Below are 15,626 nucleotides of genomic sequence, written 5' to 3'. Positions count from 1 at the left end.
TCTTTTCTAAGCATAGTGGGAAGCACCTTTTAAGAGTTTCCCTATTGTCAAGAAGCTTAAAACCTAATAGATGAGGCAACTACATCACCTTAATTTATGCAGTGGGACATTTGGCGTAAAAAGTATGAATATCCATAGAAACAACTGTCATATCTAGTAACAAGAAACAAAAAGCAAATCAGTTTGCAGAGGGTGGAATTACTCTAGTATATAAAAACATATGCACTCTTGTAGATTTACAAAATTACTCTTGTATATAATCTAGGTGGCTCAGTGGTAAAGAATCCACCTAGCAATGCAGAAAACGCAGGACACACAGGTTCAGTTCCTGGGTTGGGAAGATCCCTTGGAGTAGGAAGTGGAAATCCAGTCCAGTATGCTTGCCTGGAAAATCCAATGGACAGAGGAGCCTGGTGGGCCACAGTCTATGGGGTCGCAAAGAGTCAGACACGATGGAGTGACTGAGCACCCACATGCATGCACACACGCATATAATCTAGTATGTTGGTATCCATCTTAAGTAGACATATCTTCAATTTTAGTTTACATTTGCATATTTCTTGGGGAAGCAAATGGAAACCCACTCCAGTACTCTTGCCTGGAGAATTCCACGGACCAAGGAGTCTGGCGGGTCATGGAGTCACAAAGAGTTGAACATGACTGAGGACTAAGCTACACATACATGTATATTTCTATCTTAATATGGTATGCATTTAATTTACAATATCTTAGAAACAAATGATCAATACTTTAGGCTCTTACTTAATATTCATTTTCCAAGCTTCAATTTAATGGTTACAATGGCAGAAAAATGGTCCCATTACTTGGTAAAGTATACTAGCATTATACACAAAAGCAAAGAAAATATAGGGCCATTATTCTCCAGAAAATGTTAAAGCTGGACTTTTTCTAATAGCTAAATTATTAAAAAAAAATCATTTTGTAGGTAACTTCCAAAGTGCAAAGTATGTTGAGGAAGGAACTTATGTTAGAGAGGGAGGTAGGAGCCAGATCAAAAAAGATGCTGTCCTAAAATGCTCAGTTTATAGTTACAAGCGATGGGAAGGGTGCCAGAGTGAGCATGTGCTGTAGAAGAACAGTGCAGGGGAGGGTGCGATGGGGACATCTTAGGCAAAACTGAACGTGAGAATATGTGATTGCTGCTTTAGTCATCAGGTCCAGAGAAGACAAGGGCCTGAAACAAGGAACTGGTATAAGAAAGCAGAAACTTTAGAAATATTTACATGACAAAAGAATCAGGCCTTGGTAACTGATCACATGTGGGAGACAGAGGAAAAAAATAGTAAGCAACTAGAATTTCTAGCTTACATGATTAGGTGAAAAGTTGAAATATGGCACACTGAAAGAAGATTAAGGTGTTCTGCTTGAGATAAGTTGAAAACATCCATGTGGAAAAAATGCCAGATTAGTGAATAATTATTAGATGCTATTCTAACATTAGCATTTAATATATGTGTTCTTTGTACCGGGAACTGTGCTAAGCACTTGAATGCACAAGTTCATTGAATTCTCATGATAGCCCCACTGGAATACACATTCTACAAGCAAGGGACCTAAAGTCTAGTGAGGTTAATAACCTCCCAAAACACACACAATTACATAAATGGTAAAACCTGGTTTTTAACCCATTAAATCATACTTTTCACATTGACTCTTAGCCATTATCATATCTTGTACTACTAAAACATCTCAATTTGAAGAACACTCCAAAAAATGATCCCTTTTAGCCAATGCTAGCCCCATAAGTGTCCATTCAACAAATGACTTGGTAAAGAGAGTCACACTTTACTACACTTCATTAGGAGTCCAAGGATGATTTCCCAGGTGGCTCAGCAGTAAAGAATCCACTTGCCAATGCAAGCAGATACAGGAGATGAGGGTTTGATCCCTAAGTCAGAAAGATTCCCTGGAGGAAGAAATGGCAACCGAACTGAGCATTTTTGCCTGGGAAATCCCATGGACAGAGGAGCCTGGCAAGTGATAGTCCATGGGGTTGCAAAAGAATTGGACACAACTTAGTGACTAAACAAGAGCTTAAGATATTCTTCTGTTAACTGGGGAAGTTTATAAGAACTAGAATGTATCCATGCCCTCCTAAGACAACATTTTAGCCAGAGTGACCACGGTTCCAGCATCTAACCATATGGCCAGCAGAGGCATGGCTTCTGGCTTCGGTCAACACTGATCTGGATAGAGACATGGGCAGATTTGTGAGTTTTCAACCATATTTGAAAATAACAGAGATTGTACTGCTTGCCTTTAATGACTATCATCTCAAAGTATACTTATTCATAAAATGAAGCTTGTTTCCTGACTTTTTGTGGTGAAAGTCCCTGAATTTTTGGCAAGCTCTGCAGAAGATATTAAGAAGAGGTGGCGAGAATACACAGAAGAACTGTACAATGATGTGATCACTCACCTAGAACCAGACATTCTGGAGTGTGAAGTCAAGTGGACTTAGGAAGCATTACTATGAACAAAGCTAGTGTAGGTGATGGAACTCCAGCTGAGCTATTTCAAATCCTAAAAGATGATGCTGTGAAAGTGCTGTACTCAAGATGCCAGCAAATTTGGAAGACTCAGAGGTGGCCACAGGGCTGGATAAAGTCAGTTTTTATTCCAACCCCAAAGAAGAGCAATGCCAAAGAATGCTCAAACAACTGCACAATTGCCCTCATTTCACATTCTAGCAAGGTAATGCTCAAAATCCTTCAAGCTAGGCTTCAACAGTTCATGAACTGAGAACTTTCAGATGTACAAGCTGGATTTAGAAAAGGCAGAGAAACCAGAGATCAAATTGCCAACATCCACTGCATCATAGAAATAACAAAGGAATTCCAAAAATATATCTACTTCTGCTTCATTGACTATTCTAAAGCCTTTGACTGTGTGGATCACAACAAACTGTGGAAAATTCTTCAAGAGATGGGAATACCAAACCACCTTACCTGTCTCCTGCAAAACCTATATGCAGGTCAAGAAGCAGACATAGAACAATGAACTGATTCAAAATTGGGAAAGGCGTATATGAAGGCTGTATATTGTCAATCTGCTTATATGCAGAGGACATCATGTGAAATGCCAAGCTGGATGAATCCCAAGCTGGAGTCAAGATTTCTGGGAGAAATATTATCAATAACCCCATATATGCAGACGACACCACCCTAACAGTAGAAAGTGAAGAGGAGCCAAAGAGGTGAGTGAAGTGAAGCTAAAGAAGCTAAAGAGGAGCTTCTTGATGAAGGTGAAAGAGGAGGCTGAAAAGGCTGACTTAAAACTCAATATTCAATGAACAAAGATTATGTCATCTGGTCCCTTCACCTCATGGCAAATAGATGGGGAAAAAATGGACACAGTGACAGACTTTCTTTTCTTGGGCTCCAAAATTACTGTGGATGTTTACTGCAGCCATGAAGTTAAAAGATGCTTGGTCCTTGGAAGAAAAGCTATGACAAACCTAGACAGAATATTACAAAGCAGAGATACCACTTTGCCAACAAAGGTCTGTATAGTCAAAGCCATGATTTTTCCAGTAGTCATGTACAGATGTGAGATTTGGACCATAAAGAACGGTGAGCACCAAAGAATTGATGCTTTTGAATTGCGATGCTGGAGAAAACTTTCAAGGGTTCCTTGGATAGCAAGGAGATTAAACCAGTCAATCTTAAAGGAAATCAACTCTGAATATTCATTAGAAGGACTGATACTGAAGCAGATACTCCAATTTTTGGCCACCTGATGTGATGAGCTGACTCACTGGAAAAGACCCTGATTCTGGGAAAGATTGAGGGCAGGAGGAGAAGGGGATAGCAGAGATGAGATGGGTGGTGGCATCATTGACTCAATGGACATGAGTTTAAGCAAGCTCTGGGAGATAGTGAAGGACAAGGAAGCCTAGTGTGTTGCAGTTCATGGGGTTGCCAAAAGTTGCACACAACTGAGCAGTCAACAACAATTTGGCACTCAGTGGAACTGGGGCTGTAAAGATGAAAAATACTACTGGTCTACATACTGTGGCCTCATATTTAAGTTGCAGAATAGCAGAGGCTCAGTGATAAGACCCGGAGAAGGCAATGGCACCCCACTCCAGTACTCTTGCCTGGAAAATCACATGGACGGAGGAGCCTGGTAAGCTGCAGTCCATGGGGTCGCTAAGAGTTGGACACGGCTGAGCGACTTCATTTTCACTTTTCACTTTCATGCATTGGAGAAGGAAATGGCAACCCACTCCAGTGTTCTTGCCTGGGGAATCCCAGGGACGAGGGAGCCTGGTGGGCTGCCGTTTATAGGGTCGCACAGAGTCGGAAACGGCTGAAGCGACTTAGCAGCAGCAGCAGCAGAGGTAAGACCAGCTCCCGAAAAGAGCTGCAGTAGCCTTGGTTCAGTCACACTGACTACAATAATTTCCAATCTAGTTCTAGAATCATCTTATACAATTTTTCCCAAAGGAAAAAGATCATATGTATTCACTTGACATCCTACACATAATTAGTGCAGTGAGATACAGCATATAAAGTACCAAACACTGGGTATGGTGCATACAAATTGTTCAATATATGTTAGCTATTATTGTAAGTCATAGAAGTATACTCTAGTAATAACAATATGGAAGCTTAATAAACATTTGTGCAGTTGTTGAACTTTCTAGTCCTTATGATCCATAATGCATTTTAAAGATAAAGTTGAAAATATCAAGTACAAAAAGTAAAAAATGTAATTCTGTTTATGTCATTGCTATCAAAGGTAATAGAAACTATTTATCTTTCAAAGAAAGATTAACATTGAAGATATTAACATGTAAAAAGGTGAAAACTGTAACACTTTAGAAAACCATTTTATCCTTATAATAAAGTATCTAGAATCTATTTAGACCCTGTTTTATGCTTACTGAAGGGGACTGTTTCATGTGTTTGGTATTTCTGGTAAATAACTGAGGGATGTTGCTTTGTATGTGGCTACAAAAATTGAAGTAATGGCTCCTTTCTCATGAAAGCAGATTTAGATACCACTGACATTGCAACTCAGCAATATTTTTCACATTACACAGAGGAAAAAGAGAAAGCAAAGGTATTGAGTAAATTCATACATTTCCATTGACTCCAAGTGCTCATCTAGGTTCTCTCTCACTGTCTTTCTCTCTCTCTATATATATATATCAATAAGGAATTGTTAAGCCTTAATCAGAATAAATTAATATAGTGATGATCAACCAAACCTAATCTGATTTTTATTCCTTTTAACTTTTTATAACCTCTTAAGTGATATCTGCTCTATATCTACCCTAGAACATACTTAAGAAACACACATAAAAGAAATATAGGATTTAATAAAACTCAATGGTGTTTATAAATGTTCTTAAATAAATGCATAGTTTTTCTAGACTTAGAAATAACTCATTTGAACGGTCATCATAAGTGCAACTCTTGCATATGTTGGTTTAGCTCTAAATGAAATATATTACTTATACATTAGTTACCTTAAATATTGAATGTTCTTAACTCCAATATACTTGCATTGCAGACAAGGCATTTGTGCTGCTCAGTGTGATTAATGAATAGTAATTCCACAAGGAACTTCCCCTTTGGTCCAATGGTTAAGAATCTGCCTAGCAATGCAGGAGAAGCAGGCTTGGTCCCTGGCAGGAGAACTAAGATACTACATGCCTCAGGCAACTAAGCCCGCAAGCTGCGACTACGGAGTCTGTATGCCTTCTCAAGAGAGAAGTCCACAGGCCTCAACAAAAAGTCCCACATGACACATCAAAGATCCTGCTTGCTGCAACTAAGACAAAATACAGCCAAATAAATAAATAAATACTGAACCAAAAAATAGTAACTCAATGAAAGAAAACTAAGATGAAAATAAGGTAATTGATTTTACCAAAGTCACAACTAAGAATAACTATAAGGTAAGAATCTATATCTTCAGATTTTGTGTCCTTTTAACTATTAAACTGTGAGAGAAAAGATTTTGTAAGTTGGTAAACATAATACTTAAATGAGGAGGGGCAGATAGCAATAATATCTGTTCATGCAACTAACTGGGTACCTGTGAGTGGTTAGGCCCATATGGCCAATGGGTGCTAAGAAACATACAGGGGGTTTTCTTGGTCTTCTCAGCTATCAAGTCAACTTGACTGAAACAAAGGCACATTTCACAGGCATGAAAGACAACTGATTTTGGTCAACCTTTTTAGCATTTTCCAGGTAACTACGTCTTCATAAATTGCCAGCAAAATCAAGTGGTTAAACTGCCTCACAGACTTTGGCTAGAACATTAGAGAAATTGAATGATATATGCAGGAGAAGATCAAGTAAGTTGCACTGTTTCTAAATGCTTGTATCTTGAACCAAAAGCTGAATGTGAAGTAATGAAATAATTATTTTTCATTTTCTTCTAGAAAATTTCATGGTCTGGAATACCCTTCCCTAACTTTTGTTGAGAGTACAAGTTTTACTCATTTTCAAAGTCCTGGAAATTTCCCACATCAACTCCTTTGTCTTTCCTCACCTTCTGCAACATTTACTTTTTCATGATACATTTTTATATTTTTTGGTCTTGTTTGTATTTTCCTCCAGTTGGTTTACAGGTGCATATAATACAAATGAGTGCAAACAATCTCCTACCAGATTATATAACACTGCTTTTGTATTCTGCATACTGTACAAAGAGAATATTATGTATAGATTACCCCATGATAAATTATCTGTAGAGGAACCATTTCACTGAAATGTTCTTTATTTGAACTGGAATATGTAAAGACTTTTTTTTCACTCTTTGTAATCTGTTACGAAGGTACTTTTTCTGTCCTTCATTAAAATATAATCTCCCATTTTGACTTACTCTTCGTTTGAAACTTTGTACTACCTGTTAATGAAATGCATTTATGTTGTTCATGGATGACACATTATTGTGTTTCAGAAGCCCTGAAAATGGGTCTTCCCTGGCGGTCCAGTGGTTAAGACCAGGTGCTCCCAATACAGGGGGCACAGGTTCGATCTCTGGTACTGGAACTCTGTACCAGAGATCTCTGTACAGGAATCTTTGGTAAGATCCCACATGCTGTGTGGTGTGGCCTCAAAACAAATCAAAACCCCCCGGCGCTTCTCTTGTGGCTCAGTGGTAAAGAATCCACATGTCAATGCAAGAGATATGGGTTCAATTCTTGACCTGGGGGATGACATGGCATGGAGCAACTAAGCCTATACCTCACAACTATTGAGCCTGTGCTCTAGAGCCCAGGAATGGCAACTACTGAAGCCCACACACCCTAGAACCTGTGCTCCGCAGGAAGAAAAGCCACTACAATAAGAAGCCTGCAATCGCAACTAGAGAGCAGCCCCCATTCGCTGCAACTAGAAAAAAGCCCTTGTGGCAATGAAGGTCCAGCAGAGTCAAAAAATAAAAATGCAAATAACAAAAGAGAAGCCCTGAGAAAATTAGTGATTACTCAATAAACTGCCAACCGGAAGGTTCAACGCTAGGCCTATCATTTAAATGTGTTTCTTCCCACTTGATCCTGAAAACTCCAGGATCATGATCTAAGGAGAGAGATAAGAGCTGAGGGAAAGGTGGTCGGTTGTCAGGTGAGCTGGAGAAGAACACTCCTTTCTTACCTACCACTAACCTCATCTTTTGTATTCTGCATTCTCTTTGAAGAGAATTTCACTCACTGAATTAGACAGGGACTCTTTCACAATGTCTGTTAAGAACTGAAACACACTGGGTTTTCTGAGAAATAGACATCCTTACACAGCACAGAGTTTGGGCTTTTGTCATATTCCCACTTCTTCAAAAGAGTGCTCCTTTAATTGGACCGTGTGTGCGTGCCTGCTCAGTTGCTTCCGTCGTGTCCGACTCTGTGACCCTACAGATTGTAGCCTGCCAGGCTTCAGAGGCCAGGTTCCTCTGTCCATCATCTGAATACAATTATGATTATTTAAAATATCACAATACATAATCCCATATTATAATAATTGATGGAAACCTTTCCTTAAATAAATATATATTCTTCTCAAATCTACTTCAGTTGAATGTAAATAAAACAAAAATAAAATTAAAAAATGCATACTGCCTCTCAACAAAATCACTCCGTCACACATATTTCAAGAAGGAAATTTAATTCACAAAGAAAAAAAGTGCGTTCAAATAAACCTAAGGGGAAAGTGTCTTTATTTTCATTATATACAAGGAGATGGCCACTTTGATGTAAGGATCAAATATAATATTCATGATTTCCAACATGAATTTCATAAGACTTTGTTTTCTCTTTAAATCATGCCTATTCTTGAACTTTATAGTAAAAGCTGTAGAGAATCACATAAGAGAAAGATATAAAAAAGAAAAAAATACCCTCAAATTTCCATATCTCTACAGACAAAACCCTTGAAGACCTGGGAGTAAGCATCTGAAAATATCAGGTGCATTTAAAACATCACACTCTTTGTTTACTTGGCAACTGCTTACAACATGGAAAAGTCCCAATTTTTGCCCTGAGAAAATGGGAGTCAAATAGCATTAGAGAAGTAATGCTTCATTTTAATAATCCAAGCCTAATTTGTAATATAACATTCAATTCTATTAAAAATCTTTTGATTGGGTATTCCTCTGTCTCTGAATGAAGGACAAGATTGTTAATTGCCAATGGCTCTATGAAACACAATACAAAGAAGATAAGCAAAGAAAATAGACAAAGCAAAGTTTCCAGCTTTAGCAAAATAGATGCTTGTATTCTATATATTCTGGATCACCTTCACCGAAACAACAAGCAGTAACTCACTTCGCTACTACAACATGGCTCATTAGTCTGCAGGCTGGATACACAGCCTGTCAAATCCCTTCCCCTGAACCATAATAATGAGAGTAACGACACACCTATAACATAGTTTGCAAGTCTTCATTCTGCTTCCAAAACTTAATGCTATCATAGGTCTCCTGTGTATGTATTTTTAGTGCCCAGTTCCTAGTTCAGTGTTTAAAAATCTTGCTGTTCCTGGAGTTGGAACAAAGCTTTCGGAAGCAATCAACTGCTCTTGCCATCACAGGTGCCAAACTCACACACAATGTCCTTTTATTTATGGAAATACACACAGATCTATTCTGCATGTGCTCAGAGCCTGACACAAACACCACCTCTTTCCCACAGGCAGCAGGAAGGATGTGGTTTGAAGGACACGGTTGCTTCATCCAAGTGTTCAGTTTTTCAAAGAACTCTTGTTTTACACAGAATTGCTGAATGACTATCTAAATTTAAGAAGATACAACTGGGCCATGCCTGAAGTCCCACTTTTATTTAACTAAAATTGGCATTAAGGCAGATCATGAAATAGTTTTCCCCTTACCTTGAATGGACACATGCTCAAAGTGCGTTCATAATCAGAAGACATTTCTGTGAGCTGGTGACCCAGTAATTCCTTATGTCTAAAGGTCTGCTGCAACAATACAAGACTAGAATCGCCAGATGAAATGGTCAGAATTACCCAGTGGCTCAATAAAATCAGCTTACTTTGAGTCTAATCCAAGGATAAATATATAGAAATCTCCAAGCAGTGGAAATTGTAAACATTGTACATCTGCCCCCAAAACAGTAACACAGGAAGGTCTGTCATCGCCAGGGAAACAAACATTTGCTAAATTCTAGGGCATTATCTTGATTCTACCTGAATGCAAACAAGGACTAAATAATCACAAGCTACTGTCGAATGGAAATATGGTTTAGTGGAAAAATGTAACGTGTAGTACAAGGGAATAATTTCATCCCTCCAAACAGCAATAAACTCAGAACAAGCAATCCATCAAACCTGATTATCCAGCATTCCTGGAGCTCACTGACTTCATCATTTCACTTCCGAAACTCTCGAACTCTATGAACCTTTAATTTACAGCCCCTCACTCATTATTTCCTCCATTTTCTGAAGTCAGCCCTCTTTTCCAGTGTATTAATTTACAGATGATCTCTCTTTTGAAGTTTAGCACCTTGCATTTCCCTGGAGCCTTCTTTGGAGCCTTAATTCACCTGGTATTTCTAAGCTCCTAAAAGAGATGCAGGTTTTTCTATTCTGCAGATTAAGTCTTCTCATGACTTAAACTTACCTTTCAATAAAAGATGCTTCTTCAGCTTTGCATACAAAGTCTGGTCTGCTTTACAATTCCCCTGCAGAGTTCTGAGCTCAGGAGAATCTATAATTTGAGAAAACAGCTTTGGCAACAAAACAGGTAAATTGCTGCTAGTGGTTTCTCCTGAATTACTGGAAGTTAATTCTTTTTTTTTTTTCCTCCAGCCACTTCTCCTTTTTTCTAACTAGTTTTTAATATATGTGATAGATAAAGTTACTTAGAACTACTGAAGTAGACATCAAATGATAGAAAAATGAAAACCGGATGAAAATATTTTATTGGTAACACAAAGCTAAAAACAGCACCTTCTGAGAAAGCATACACAATTCCATCCACCAGGTGGAATATTACTCCCACCCCAAGGTATTAGATAAGCTTCCATGTTTCTTCCCCAAGTAGAAACAAATAGTTCTGGACCAACTGTCTGTGCCCCAGTCCTGCAGAAATCCATATCTGGCTCTTCTAAGATGCCAGGAAAATTTCACCTTGTGTCATGTTTCATGCTGAGAAGTTTGTGTAGCTCTTGTATAAACCTTGGTCTCTAAGACACATTCCAAGCTGAATTTATTTCAAATTCCAAACCAAGTTTATTCCATTCCACTCACTTAAAATTCCAATTGTGATTAGAACATATACACTTCATTTACTTTCTGTGCAGTGTTCAATGAACCACTTGCCATGATTCAACTTTGTAAGCTGCATTTCAATCTTGAGTGTGTCTGATTATCAGTTAATTAAAGCTTTGCCATTATTTGAAAAGAACATTATAACATGCAGTTATCTTTCTCAGCATTTTTTGCTACCCTAACACAAGAATTCTGGCAAAATAATATGGTGATTGCTATTCTTTCCCCTACACCTATGCCATTTACTTGTCAGTACACAAAATCATGCTTCTGATGAAGCAGAAATAAATGTAGAAAAATCAACTTCCCTGTCCTATTGTGGCTGTGTCACTCAAGACACTGACATGGCATAACATGAGCTTGTTTGATAAACTGCTGGAGTCAAGAACAAATTACTACCATTTAGCCAGAGCAGGACAAGTCGTTTCAGGACATTGCCTCGGGGGATGTCAATTTTAGAAGAGGAAGGATAAAACTCAAGTTAGGGAGCTGGTTCTTTGTTCAGTGTTGGTGAATTTCCTGGACAATGTTTAAGCCAGAAGTGACAGGTAGCATAGAAGAGTAAACCACACTTTGAGAAAGCAGACGGTGTATAAGCATCCCCAACTTCATATTTCTGCCACAAAGGACATTACCATATAGGTCACTGCTCACATCTGAAGAGATGTCACTTCAAGCCCTAACCAACGGATAATCGTCAACAACCACTCTTAGTAACATAACTATGAAACTGATAAATATGTGAATCTGTTCCTTCTTAAATTCTGTATTAGGGTTTTCCAGTGGTGATGAATCTCTTCATGGACCACAGCCTTGTCATGAAGAAGGCGCTTGTGTAACTCAATGAAGCCACGAGCCATGCAGTGCTCAGCTACCCAAGACGGATAGGTCACAGTGAAGAGTGCTCACAAAATGTGGTCCACTGGAGGGGGAAATGACAACCCACTCCAGTATTCTTGCCACGAGAACCCCATGAACAGTATGAAAAGGCAAAAAGGTATATGACACCAGAAGATGAGCCCTCCAAGCCAGCAGGTGCCCAATATGCTACTGGAAAGAGCAGAGGGCAATTACTAATAGCGCTAGAAAGAATGAAGCAGCTGGACCAAATTAGAAATGACGCTCAGTTTTGGATGTGTCTGGTGGTGAAAGTAAACTGCGATGCTGAAAAGAACAATACTGCATAGGAATCTGGAATGTTAGGTCCACGAATCAAGGTAAATTGGGTGTGGTCAAGCAGGAAATGGCAAGACTGAATACTGACATCTTAGGAATCAGCGAACTAAAATAAATGGAAATGGGCAAATTTAATTCAGATGACCATTATATCTATTACTATGGGCAAGAATCCCTTAGAAGAAATGGAGTAATCTTCACAGTCATCAGGAGACTCTGAAATTCAGTACTTGGGTGTAACCTCAAAAACAAGAGAATAATCTTGATTCCTTTCCAAGGCAAACCATTCGATATCACAGTAATCCAAGTCTAGGCTGTATATTGTCACTTTGTTTATTTAACTTACATGCAGAGTACATCGTGCAAAATGCCAGGCTACATCAATCACAAACAGGAAACAAGAAAAATATCAACAACCTCAGATATGCAGATGAAACCACTCTACAGGCAGAAATTGAAGAGGAACTAAAGAGTGTCTTGATGAGGGTAAAGAGGAAGGTGAATAAGCTTGCTTGAAACTCAACATTAACAAAACTAAAATCATGGCATTCAGTCCTATCGCTTCATGGCAAACATATGGGGAAAAAGTGGAACTGGTGAGAGACTTTATTTTCTTGGGCTCCAAAATCACTGCAGATGGTGACTGCAGCCATGAAATTAAAAGACGTTTGCTCCTTGGAAGAAAAGCTATGACAAACCTAGACAGCATTTTACAAAGCAGAGACATCACTTTGCTGACAAAGGTCCGTATAGTCAAAGCTATGGTTTTTCCAGTAGTTATGTACAGATGTGAGAGTTGGACCATAAAGAAGGTTGAGCCACCAAAGAATTGATGCTTTCGAATTGTGGTGCTGGAGAAGAATCTTGAGAGTCCCTTAAACAACAAGGAGATCAAACTAGTTAATCCTAAAGGAAATCAACACTGAACATTCATTGGAAGCACTGATGCTGAAGCTCCAACACTTTGGCCACCTGATGAGAAGAGCTGACCCATTGGAAAACACCCTGATGCTGGGAAAGACTGAAGGAAAAGAGGAGGGGTGGCAGAGGATGAAATGGTTAGATAGCATCACTGACCAACTCAATGGACATGAATTTGAGCAAACTGCCCGAGATGGAGGAGGACAGGTGAGCCTAGTCTTCTGCAGTCCATGAGTTTGCAGAGTTGGACACGGCTTAGCAACTGAACAATAACAACAACAACGGTAATGAAATTATCTGGTAAGAAAAACACTTCTATTTCTGCCAAAGAAATGGCCCCAACTCCCTTCCGTGATACTGAAATGTCCAGCAAGGCTTCTATCATTCAAAAGAGTTTGTTCTGTGTTTTCCTGGTACCAGCATAACAAAGTCAACACAACTGGTTGCTTTTAAGGTGAGTAACTACCTCCTCAGTGAGCATATAGGTCCAGAACAGGCATAAGACTTCCTGAGAGCCTCAATTCATCTCTGTTCTTACCCTTGAACTTTTTCTTTTTCGGAAGATGCAGTCATGACAAATTTATTCATGCAAAAAACAGTGAAGGTGATTAAGAATACCTATGTCTTTCTGGAACTGAAGACATTTCAATTACTATCCTGACAAGATCATCCTGTAACTATCTTCAGAAACATATTTTTCAAACATATGTGTGTGAATAGTGAAAACAAAAGTAAAGTAACAAACCTAGATCAGGTCAAACAATCTAAACCCTCTTGGGCATTCTCATCTTAGAAGAGAGCTGCTTTTCCCTGATGGAGAAGGCAATGGCACCCCACTCCAGTACTCTTGCCTGGAAAATCCCATGGATGGAGGAGCCTGGTGGGCTACAGTCCATGGGGTCACTAAGAGTCGGACACGACTGAGCGACTTCACTTTCACTCTTCGCTTTCATGCATTGGAGAAGGAAATGGCAACCCACTCCAGTGTTCTTGCCTGGAGAATCCCAGGGACGGGGAAGCCTGGTTGGGCTGCCGTCTATGGGGTCACACAGAGTCGGACACGACTGAAGCGACTTAGCAGCAGCAGCAGCAGCTTTTCCTTGATAACCACCTTGGCTGCACCTGGGCTTTTTGCTGTGCCTACTAATGTTTACTGAAGTGCAGGATCTTAAATTTTTTTTTTCCTGAATGGGCTCTTTTTTTTTTTTTAATTTTATTTTTTTAAAATTTTATTTTATTTTTAAACTTTACAATATTGTATTAGTTTTGCCAAATATCAAAATGAATCTGCCACAGGTATACCTGTGTTCCGCATCCTGAACCCTCCTCCCTCCTCCCTCCCCATACCGTCCCTCTGGGTCGTCCCAGTGCACCAGCCCCAAGCATCCAGCATTGTGCATCGAACCTGGACTGGCGACTCGTTTCATACATGATATTATACATGTTTCATTGCCATTCTCCCAAATCTCCCCACCCTCTCCCTCTCCCACAGAGTCCATAAGACTGATCTATACATCAGTGTCTCTTTTGCTGTCTCGTACACAGGGTTATTGTTACTATCTTTCTAAATTCCATATATATGCATTAGTATGGTGTTTTTCTTTCTGGCTTACTTCACTCTGTATAATAGGTTCCAGTTTCATCCACCTCATTAGGCTTACTTCACTCTGTATAATAGCTTCCAGTTTCATCCACCTCATTAGAACTGATTCAAATGTATTCTTTTTAATGGCTGAGTAATACTCCATTTTGTATATGTACCACAGCTTTCTTATCCATTCATCTGCTGATGGGCATCTAGGTTGCTTCCATGTCCTGGCTATTATAAACAGTGCTGCGATGAACATTGGGGTACCTGTGTCTCTTTCCCTTCTGGTTTCCTCAGTGTGTATGCCCAGCAGTGGGATTGCTGGATCATAAGGCACACAGAGGTAGAACAAATAATTTCACAATTTGTATGGAAATACAAAAAACCTCAAATAGCCAAAGCTATCTTGAGAAAGAAGAATGGAACTGGAGGAATCAACCTACCTGACTTCAGGCTCTACTACAAAGCCACAGTTATCAAGACAGTATGGTACTGGCACAAAGACAGAAATATTGATCAATGGAACAAAATAGAAAGCCCAGAGATAAATCCACCCACATATGGACACCTTATCTTTGACAAAGGAGGCAAGAATATACACTGGATTAAAGACAATCTCTTTAACAAGTGGTGCTGGGAAAACTGGTCAACCACTTGTAAAAGAATGAAACTAGAACACTTTCTAACACCATACACAAAAATAAACTCAAAATGGATTAAAGATCTCAACGTAAGACCAGAAACTATAAAACTCCTAGAGGAGAACATAGGCAAAACACTCTCCGACATACATCACAGCAGGATCCTCTATGACCCACCTCCCAGAATATTGGAAATAAAAGCAAAAATAAACAAATGGGACCTAATTAAACTTAAAAGCTTCTGCACAACAAAGGAAACTATTAGCAAGGTGAAAAGGCAGCCTTCAGAATGGGAGAAAATAATAGCAAATGAAGCAACTGACAAACAACTAATCTCAAAAATATACAAGCAACTCCTACAGCTCAACTCCAGAAAAATAAATGACCCAATCAAAAAATGGGCCAAAGAACTAAACAGACATTTCTCCAAAGAAGACATACAGATGGCTAACAAACACATGAAAAGATGCTCAACATCACTCATTATCAGAGAAATGCAAATCAAAACCACTATGAGGTACCATTTCACGCCAGTCA

At 39.1% G+C, this 15,626-nt stretch overlaps 1 protein-coding gene across 7 annotated transcripts in view; it reads right to left on the bottom strand.

Moving 5' to 3' along the window:
- The window catches only part of CHRM3 (cholinergic receptor muscarinic 3), a 559,389-nt gene that overhangs the window by 192,511 nt on the left and 351,252 nt on the right, over nucleotides 1-15,626 (bottom strand). The window contains exon 1 of one of the 7 annotated variants that reach the window (XM_061404949.1): nucleotides 10,114-13,815. The exons of the other annotated variants lie outside the window; for them this stretch is intronic. The gene's annotated coding sequence lies outside the window, so the exon portion shown is untranslated. Of the gene's footprint in view, nucleotides 1-10,113; nucleotides 13,816-15,626 lie in introns of those variants that run through there. 7 annotated transcript variants of the gene reach the window in all.

Source organism: Bos javanicus, chromosome 28 (assembly GCF_032452875.1).
Source record: "Bos javanicus breed banteng chromosome 28, ARS-OSU_banteng_1.0, whole genome shotgun sequence".
NCBI classification, from domain to species: domain Eukaryota; kingdom Metazoa; phylum Chordata; class Mammalia; order Artiodactyla; family Bovidae; genus Bos; species Bos javanicus.
This window is presented reverse-complemented; position numbering and strand designations above follow the sequence as displayed.